This window comes from Notechis scutatus, chromosome 4 (genome assembly GCF_049901735.1).
Source record: "Notechis scutatus isolate UNSWTSFEM ecotype Mainland chromosome 4, rNotScu1.2, whole genome shotgun sequence".
Classification (NCBI taxonomy): Eukaryota; Metazoa; Chordata; class Lepidosauria; order Squamata; family Elapidae; genus Notechis; species Notechis scutatus.
In genome coordinates this window covers 47,302,425-47,312,235 of record NC_142012.1, presented here as the reverse complement: position 1 = coordinate 47,312,235, position 9,811 = coordinate 47,302,425, and the positions used below count along the sequence as shown (strand labels likewise).

At 41.8% G+C, this 9,811-nt stretch overlaps 1 pseudogene; it reads right to left on the bottom strand.

Annotated features, from left to right (window-relative positions):
- Window positions 1–4,112: 4,112 nt before the first annotated feature.
- On the bottom strand, window positions 4,113–5,020 carry LOC113419443 (ribose-phosphate pyrophosphokinase 1 pseudogene; annotated as a pseudogene).
- Window positions 5,021–9,811: the final 4,791 nt, after the last annotated feature.

Below are 9,811 nucleotides of genomic sequence, written 5' to 3'. Positions count from 1 at the left end.
TGTTTCCACAGCTCTTCATTTTGCTACCGCTTTTGAAGCTACACAAGGCTTGGCTTGGCTTCTAACCTCTTCTGCTTGTGCCTATAGACAGCAGAACCCAGTTTGAAGCAGGCTGCAACGGCCAGGTCCCATGCAACTCGTCCCATGCAACTCGCTGGGATTTCCTGGATTGAAGTAGAGATGCAGAGAATACGGCTTTCCTTCTATAAGGATTCCAGAGCTCCTGCATACTTCATTCTGAAATAAATCTCCTTGTGTTCTCTAAGGTGTTTAACTACCTGTTTGAAATGTGTTACTTTGCAATTCACCCAACAGAACACTGTCAAGGACTAGGTAGACTCTCTTATTGATTGCCTTTATAAAGTATTTGTAGGTCAATAATAGGGCTTGAATTTAAGCACCAATATCACCAAAATGGACACGCTTAATTATGGTTAGAATGCGAACAAGCTATTCAGAAGGAGGAGGAGAAAGCATCATTTGTATTGGTCCTTGGCTCTCCTTCTAAATGAATGATGCTAGAAAAAGGCAGTTACAGTAGAGGAATGTGATATCTTTGAAAGGATTCCACCAAAAACTTGAGCAAATTTTATTAAGATTACAATTAACAATACAAATTGTTTCAGCAGATTGTTCCAGTTGTTCCTGTCACTAATCATTCTCATTGCTGTTGATGATGCATCTTTCCATCTGGATCTAGTCAGTTTGGATAATTTCTCCTTGGAAGAAGGCTATATAATTTTGGGCCCAGTTTTCAGGTATGCAAATCATAGAACTGACTGGGCAGCAAACAGCATTCTGACAGGCAGGCATAGCCAAACCAAGTCAGGTCACATATCTAGATCAGCCTTTCCATAAGGTGATGATCTCCAGGTGCCTTGGATTGCAGTGCCCATTATCCCCTGTAACATGGGGATGAAGATGGTGTTGACAATAAAATGAAATGATAGGTCCTGTAGGCACTGAAAGGCACTAGTTTGGTTTGGGGAACTGGTCGTACGGGGTTTATTGTAAAATATAAAAATATCATTTCATTTATTTTTACTCATTCATATTTCCCAGATTTATATGATCATCTCAATCAAATTACTCTGTGTGCTTACATTTTTAGTAATGCTTAAAAATACATTAACATTTAAAAATAAACAGCAATTAATTAAGCAGGAATACATCTGGAACTTGTGGAGCTGCCTAGCTTTCCAAAATGAACACAGGCATCAACTAAAGGAAGGTGGTCGATGTGATGGAAATAGAAAATGGAAATGCTTATTTTTTACATGGCAACTATTGTACTTGCTGCACTAGAAGAAGAAACAAAAGGGAGATGCAAAATCAATATTGCATGTCTGTATGTCTTGGATCCTTTATTCTAAGTACGAATAGGAATATAAGGTACTTTATTGAATAAGGTACTTTATTGTACACACATATACACACAATCAGCAAATAATAGATTAAGTTTGGATAAAAGTATAAAATATCACATTGCATTCCTACATGAACACAAGTAGCTCAGTGGACTCCAATTAGATTTTGAGAGATAGGAAAAATGCTTTTTGTGATTATGATTCAAAAGTAAATATAAGTTTTTACTTGAAATGAATTGCATCACATTTATCGAGGACGTTAAAAGAGCTCGATTGCATGATGTACAAACATTCCAAAAAGAAATATACAGAATTGGTGTGTAATATCCATAGACAGATTCTAAACAGGTTCCTTGGAAAATTAGTCTCTTCATGAAGCTACAGCCTTTCAGAAAAATAGCCTAATGATTGCTCCTATGAATAGATGTTTGCAAATGATAAAACAACAAACTAGACAGGAACTTTCTAATTTTAAGAGACAATTTTGGGGGAGGAGGGAACAGATGGAAAGGGGTCATCCAACACATTTCAATTATTATGTTTCTTTTGCTGCTTTTGAATCAGTGTAGCTATAAATCTTAAATTTTACAGCACCGCATGAAAGGAAATATCCCAAGTTCTTCCAAATCTTAATTGAGCCCAATTCACTTAAGAATGTCAACTCCCAAAAATTCTTTCAATCAGAAATTTAATTCCAATACATGTCTGCAATCAACACCACCCCCCCCCAGTTCAGTTTTGTGACTTTCTGTCCTTTGGGCCTGCATTTTATGAAGTTCTTGAAATACCAGCTATTATGGACCCAGGTCATAAAACAAATCTGTGGATAAACTTATAGTGAAAATGTCTAGAACCACAGTACCAGGGATTGAAGGAGAATGCTGTGGGCAGCATGGAGACCATACCCTTTTGTGTAAAGTTGGAATAAGTTGGACTTTGCTGAAGTCTAGAGCTGAAACAGAGGATTGGACGGGACTGCTGATCTGCACCCAAGGATTCTGATTTAATTAGCCAATTGTTTCTGTGGTCAAACTCATCCAACGCTAAATCTAATACAGTGTGCAGCTCGATCTTTGATGGTGGTGGGGCATCAACTGATCAAAACCCCACCCTGCTATCTCTTCTCCAAACCTCAGATTCGGGGTGGGGTGGGGGTGCCCTAGGCCAGAGGACAGCGCTACCCTTTTCTCTGTGTAGCGGGGCTAGAAGAGGCTGAACCTGGAACTCAACCTTCACTGGGACTTGGCGTTTTTTCTCCTCTTCCCTTCGGAGCCAATGGGCCAAGAAATCTCCTCGGCCTCCGTCAGGGGCTCCTTTTCCTTTCTGCCCAATCCTCCAGGCCCGAGCCCTTTCAATCTTCCCAGTTTGGGATTCGGGGCTGCAGCGGATAGCGGTGGGTGGGAGACAGAGAGGAGGCTCTGCAGTACCCAAGAAAAGCGCCCTCGTCTGCGTCCGGTTACCTACCGTCTCGTCCCTTTTTCTTCCCGCCGATCACTGAGGAAAGGAGGTGCAACCGCCGAGATGGACCGAGAGATACTGGCGGGCTGCTCACTGGACGCTCCTTGGCTTCACCTTTCCCCTTCCGGGGGTCTCCAAGTGAGTCCGCTATAGAATCTGTGGCAGGTTGGATGTTCCTTCCCCCCCCCACCCCCACCCCGGTTTCTTCGCTGTTGTTTTGGAAAGAGGTCGCTGCTGAAGAAAGGAGGGAGGAAGGCGACCGGCGGCGGAAGGGCGCGAGGTTTCGCTGGAGAAACTCAATCCGCCCCACAGTAGCTCCTGTCTCTGGGACCCATCAACGCTGACAGCCGCCGCCTGACCCGCCGCGCGCGCCTGCGCACACCCTCCGGGAGGTCGCGCTTCCACCTAAGGAGTCTTCCACTTTCCTTCGCGGAGGTGGGAAAAGGCTGCTCGGGGCCTAAGAATTGGAGCGTCTGGCAACCGAGACGCCCCCCCCCCCACCTGCCCCCCGACTTCCATACCTCGAGCGGCTTCAAACGCTGAACCCGCAGGAAAACAGGCCTCCCCAGCAGAGCCGCCCCTCCAAGAAGCTCGGCTGAAACTCGGCATTGTTTTTTCCTCCCTCCAAGGGGGCTCCCTTCCTCTAAGCCAGAGGTCTCCAAACTTGGGCACTTTAAGACTTGTGGACTTCAACTCCCAGAATTCTCCAGCCAGTAACCATGGGGATGCTGCAATGGTTGTTAAGTGTGAAAAGAGGTCATAAGTCACCTTTTTTCAGTGCCGCTGTAACTTTGAATGATCACTGTGAACCATTGACTGTTGTTGAGGACTGCCTGTATGCCAATATACATCCTTCCCACTTCATCCTAACTTGCTCTTCTGAATTCATAACCCAATACAGTTTATTTCGGTGTACAAATCTTTGGTTCTTTTTGAAACACTCTACCCATACTCAGAGATAGTCTGACTGACAGGTGACAAGCATAAGAAATCTTTTGAGACCCCAAGTTTTAATCAGACAATTAAAGAACTCCTGTCCTGCCCCAGTACTGCAAGCTAACTCATTGCTCACTGCCAGGAGTTGGATGTTGATTAGTGCAAGGTTGACGTAGCCTTCCATCCTTCCGAGGTCCCTCATTATTGGGGGCAATATGTTGATTCTGTAAACTGTTTAGAGAGTAAAGCACTACGAAGCAGCATATAAGTGTAAAAGAACCCCTATTTTTAATTGAATTCGAAAACAATTTGTTTTTTTCCAAAAAGCCACCCAAGCAATAGCATCTATAGTTATAAAGGGACATGGCTGAAGAGGTAAGAGACAGATTCCCCTTTGTGAGTCTGCTTGATGGGTTCAGCCAGAATCATGGAGATGTCAATCACCTGGATTTTAGGGCAATGTTTCATGTTATCTTTCTGGGGGATTGTGTTTGTGACTATAACTGCTTCAAAGCAGCTATGATTGATTAGGGAAATGGCTGGCCTAGAAAAGATCCCATGAATCAGGTGGGCATAAACTTTGGTAGTACCAGAATTTTTGTGTGCAGCATGGCAGATGGTACCAAGGTGTATGCCATCTCATCCACAAGGGTGGCCACCTGTTCCTTGACATCCCCCACCAGCACCATGCAGTCCATCTCGCTGGACTCTTTATGAATGAGGGCAAAGCCCATATTCAGCTACTCAGCAATGCAGGTCACTCTTTTGGCTCCCTCAGCATCAGGGGAGACAATGGTGCAGTGTTTCCATTCAACAATGTTCTCTTTGATCCACTTTAGGACACCTGGCTCAGCATACAAGTTGTCCACAGGTTATCAAAGAAACACTGGATCTGAGAGGCTGGAGGTCCACAGTGATGGTGTGTTCTGTGCCCGGAACTGAGAGAATGATGGCCACCAGCTTAGCAGAGATCCGGGCCGCCTCTCTTCTCCTGGCGCACCTACAAGAAGCAGGTTTGACGGCCGTGATGCGGCTCTCCGAGGAGATCTTAGGAGGTGTTGATCTCCATCAGCAGCTCCATCAGGTTGCAGTTGATCTCCCCGCAGCCGCTCTGCATGATGTAGACATCCTCGCTTCAGGCGCTGTCGCCGACCTCCACCTCCACGCAGGAGAACTTCTTGGTAACGACCTTGCCCAGGTCGGCGATCTTCCGACAGCTCCTGGTACGAACTGCTGATGAAGATCTTGATGCTGGGCATCCTGGCCACATCCTGGCAGCAAGCAGCGTGCGACTCGAGAGCCTCGCAGGGCTGCCACTTCCCTGAGGCACCAGCAGCAGCTCCGCCGTCTGCCTGCGGCCCTCCCTCCCGTCGCTCTCGGGATCAAATAGCAGCAGCAGCAGCAGCCTCAGCGTTGCATGGCCTCCGCCTTCCGGACACCGGCTCCGTTTAGAGGACCAGACAGTACGACGCACAAGCAGCGACTGACAGGCCCCGCGCGCGCTAGCCCGCCATCTTGGTCCGCGCCCCCTTTATTACATTACCGCGTCTGGTCTGCAACGCGCATCCCTTAAGCAGACAATTTGATGGATGACCAAACCTGCATTTTTCTTGTCCTAGGCTACTTCACATTAAGGAGAGCATTTTTAAAAAAAAATTAGGACTTACAGAGCTACCCAACTCAAACCAATTTGATTCTTCGTAGAAACAATAATTAGAGAAATAATAACTACATAGCATTAATAGAGCAATATAAAATGGCAATTGGGCATGACAAATAACCAAAAGGGTTATTTTTACCCACTCAAAATATCAAAACACAGATCTTAGCAGCTTTTCTAAAGGCATTTTGTGCTTGTTTGGCTGGTGGGAAACAAGGTCATGGGAATCTTCCTGGAGATTTCCCACTTTAAAACTGTTAACCTATGTGGAGCAAAATACAATTAAGTAACCTAGGAAAACCATTTTATTCTGGCATACTTTTCTTCTAGAAAAAGAACTGGTAACCTGCATTTCTACTAGAAAAAGAACTGGTAACCTGCATTTCTACTAGAAAAAGAACTGGTAACCTGGGCATCTACAATAGATACAGAAAGTCTATATATCTGTTCACCGTATGTTTTAGCCTCCAGTCCCCTAAACATCTTGATTGCTCTTCCTTGCACTCTTTCTAGAGTCTCATCTTTTTTATAGTGTGATGACCAAAACTGGATGCAGTATTCTAGTTGTGGTCTTACTAAGGCTTTATAGAGTGGTATTAGTACCTCACAAGTTCTTGTTTGAATCCCTCTGTTAATGCAGTTTAGGATTCCACTGGCTTTTTTGGCTGCCACTACACACTGCTGGCTCATATTTAATTGATTGTCCACTAAGACTCCAAGATCCCTGTCACACTTACTGCTTTTAAGCCAGATTTCACCCAATATATATGTGTACTTTTGTTTTTTCTTGCCTGTGTAAGACTTTACTTTTCTCTACATTGAATTTCATTTTGTTACTTGCAAATTTAATGAGTTCCCCTTCTGTTCCCTCATCTAAGTCATCGAAGTACCCCATTCCCACAGTGAAGTATGGTGGTGACAGCCTTGAGCTTTCGGCTACTTTTCTTCAGCTGGAATTGGTGCTTTACTCAAGGTGGAGGGAATTATTAACAGTTCCAAATATCAGTCAATTTTGGCACAAAACTTTCAGGCCCTTACTAAAATGCTGAAGATTAAGAGGAATGTCATCTTTCAACAGGACCCAACGTACCTCCAAATCAACAAAAGAATGGCTCCACCAGAAGATCAAAATTTTGGAATGGTGCACTCAAGAGCCCAGGCCTGAATCCAATTGAAAATCTGTGGGCTGACCTATAGGGGGCTGTGCACAGGAATTGCCCTCGAAATCTGACAGATTTGGAACACTTGTGCTAGGAAGAGAGGGCAAAGATTCCCAAGGCAAGATGTGCCATGCTGGTAGGCTTCTACCTGAAAAGACTGAATGCTGTCAGAAAATCAAAATCAATACTTAACGAAGTATTAGTTTACAGGTATGCATCTTTATGCAACCACACTATTATAGCTTTTTATTATTTTCTCTAAACTAAAAGATTTCAGTTTTTCAATTGAATTTTACAGCTTATATATTATATTAAATGTGGAAAGAATCCTGAAATGATTTAACTTAGTCTGATTTTTTTACATCTCAAAAACTGTCATTTTATCTGGGGTCTATAGACTTTCTATATCTACTCTATCTGCACTGATAAACTCATTTTTTTTTTAGCCAGGGAGTTGGTGAAGAGGTGTTTCGTGTATAATTTTATGTGGTATGAAACATGCAAGGGCAAATTAAACTTTACTGTCCTTTGTTGGGCCCTCAAGGGAATTCAATGTTTGTTTGTTTATTTATTTGCAGTGTGTATCCCTGAAGCATAAAGTATCCATTTTATCCACTAAAATCTAGACATTCCCAGAAGTCCGGGGGATAAATACTGAACTGAAGACCACTATAGCAAAATTAAGAACTCAGCAAGTAAACTGGCTTTTTGTAATTCCTTTCTGGACAAGGAGATGCCCTGAGACCAATCACAAGTGCTCCATATAGTTGTCCCCGTGTTCCACTGCAAGACAGTGGTCTCCAGTGGGTTTAGAGGTCTGGGAGATGGGCGAATAGCTATCTTGCTTAATCTATTTAAGGATACTGGGTTTTCATACTTCCTTTTCTAATTATTTTTGAGGGGAAGGGTTGCTTGTTAACTGGTTTTGGGCTATTAGGAACGTTGGGTCAACAGGTTTTAGAGCACTGGATGAGCCTTCAGTACTTAGTGAAAGATGCTTCAATATAAGCTTAAGGACTTAATTTTTTCTGGAATAAATAGCAAAACTTTGATTAAAACTATGGTTTTAGAAAGTCCCTCATCCCATTCATGTCAGAGGCACCATTTAAGGTGCTTCCGGACTGAAAGGATTAGTCAGTGACATCACCATTGCCCTATCACTGAGAGGGGTCTACACTATGGTTAAAGATGCTATGGAAAATGAACAAGTTTTTCTAAAGAAGATAGAGACTGATCTGAAAGTGATTTAAAAATGACAGATTACAACAAAGATATGGAAAATGATGCTATGTCTGGTTATACAAAAGGAACTAGCTGATGTCTCAATAATTAAAAGGGGTATGCAAATAACAAACCAAAAGAATGACTTGGATAATCTTCCTTTACTGGATTTATTAAAAGAGGCTTGTTAAAGTTTTGAAGAATTTTGTGAGAGGGGCCAAAGAAAAAATTATTCAAGTTCTAGAATTTATTTGAAAGCACTAAAGATCAAGATTGTTAAAAGTAAAAGGAAAGAACACCAAATTGGTTTATTTGATCAAGTTAAAATATATGTTATCTCTAGTAACCCTTAATGGACTTTTGCTGATCAAGACAGAAATGATATGGTTTTAAAGATTTGTTTTTATATAGATAAGAGATAGGATATGGGAAGAAGAGAAAATTTGTTATATTTTAAGTGACGGTGATAAGTTACTAAAATCATTTATACTTTAATGAAAGGGGTAATAATTTCTTTAATATTTCTTGGTTTCACTCTATTTTTTTCTCTTTTCTTTTTGTGAGCTGCAACTTCCAGTTTTTAATTTTTTAGTTTGTATTACAGTTTTTTTTAAAGCTTCATGGTTGTAATTTGTAATACAATTACTATTAAAAAAGAAACTCAGATATTCTCCTTTGTACCTGTGCCTTGCCCAATTCTGGAGTTGGCCTTTGCCTTTACATGGTGTCATATTTTCTCCAGTTGATAGAAATTGCACACTTGTTTAAATTTCAATATTTAATGTATCAGAACAAAACCTCTTGCAAGGTTAAGCAACATTTGGAGGTATGCATATACAGTAGTTCCTTTGTTTTACAGCAGGGGTAAAATGCTGCAACATCATGCTACATCCAAACAAACTCATTTGTTGGAGGATGACATTAAACTAAAGAGGATTGGGGATATTCTCCTGAAGATTGCATGCTAGGCCAGACCTACTGGATGCATTTGTTTTCCAGCTGATCTACAGTGGGACCTAAGGCTAGGAAACCCAGATCCTCCTTCCTCCTGTCTTTCATTTGAATTTGCATGGCTTATTCTATGGGTTTGTGTCACGCAAAGCTGCATTTCATTTTATAACCAAGTAAAGAGAACATTGTTTTAATTTTCCATTGAGTTTATTTGCAAAATTAGCCTAGGATTGCAATGGTGGACTCCAGCTGTTTTGAGAGGGAGGACAGGAAGGAGGGAGAGAATGAGCATATAATATATAGGAGCTTCACCCCATTTTCCAGGGCCAGATCCAATCTTTTCCTTGGCAGAACTGAAGTCCAGAATCCTGGAAGGAAGCATGTAACCCTATTAAGCATACAGAATAGACCTCTCATTCCTATGAAAAACTGTGTCCAGATAGCATGGGAAGCATACAAACACTTTTCAGAGTATGGCTGGCATTTAGACACCTAACTTCTGAGATAATGTTGATGAAGAAAAAAGAGTTTTCAAGCAGTATAATGATTTATAATATGTAACTAACCCATGTTCAATTATATGGACGGACTGCATGGTGCAACACACATTTCTGTTGGGGAACACAACTACAGTATTTAATCTCTTGTGTCAGAAGCAATTTTTCTTATTCCCATTTTAGATATAGGTGGCATGATCAAATTCTGCCAGTAGTCCATTTGAAATTCATGAAAGTTCAGAATATAACAAAGAACTCCAAGCTCACATATTTAGTATTTAAATTCAGCAGGCTTCTTCTTTTAAATATTAAACATGGTGTTTCTAGGAAAAGCTGGATTTGGTTATACTGTACTTTATTCTATGACAAGTCATTTGCAATTCATTGAAAACAGGGAAAGAATTACTATATGATGCTTTGTAGTAAGGACTCTGTTCTGAAAATTAGACCAAGGCTAAAGTTTAGACAGCTATTCTCTCTCTCTCTCTCTCTCTCTCTCTCTCTCTCTCCCTCCCTCCCTCCCTCCCTCCCTCCCTCCCTGGTGCTTTGAGCTTAGTGATT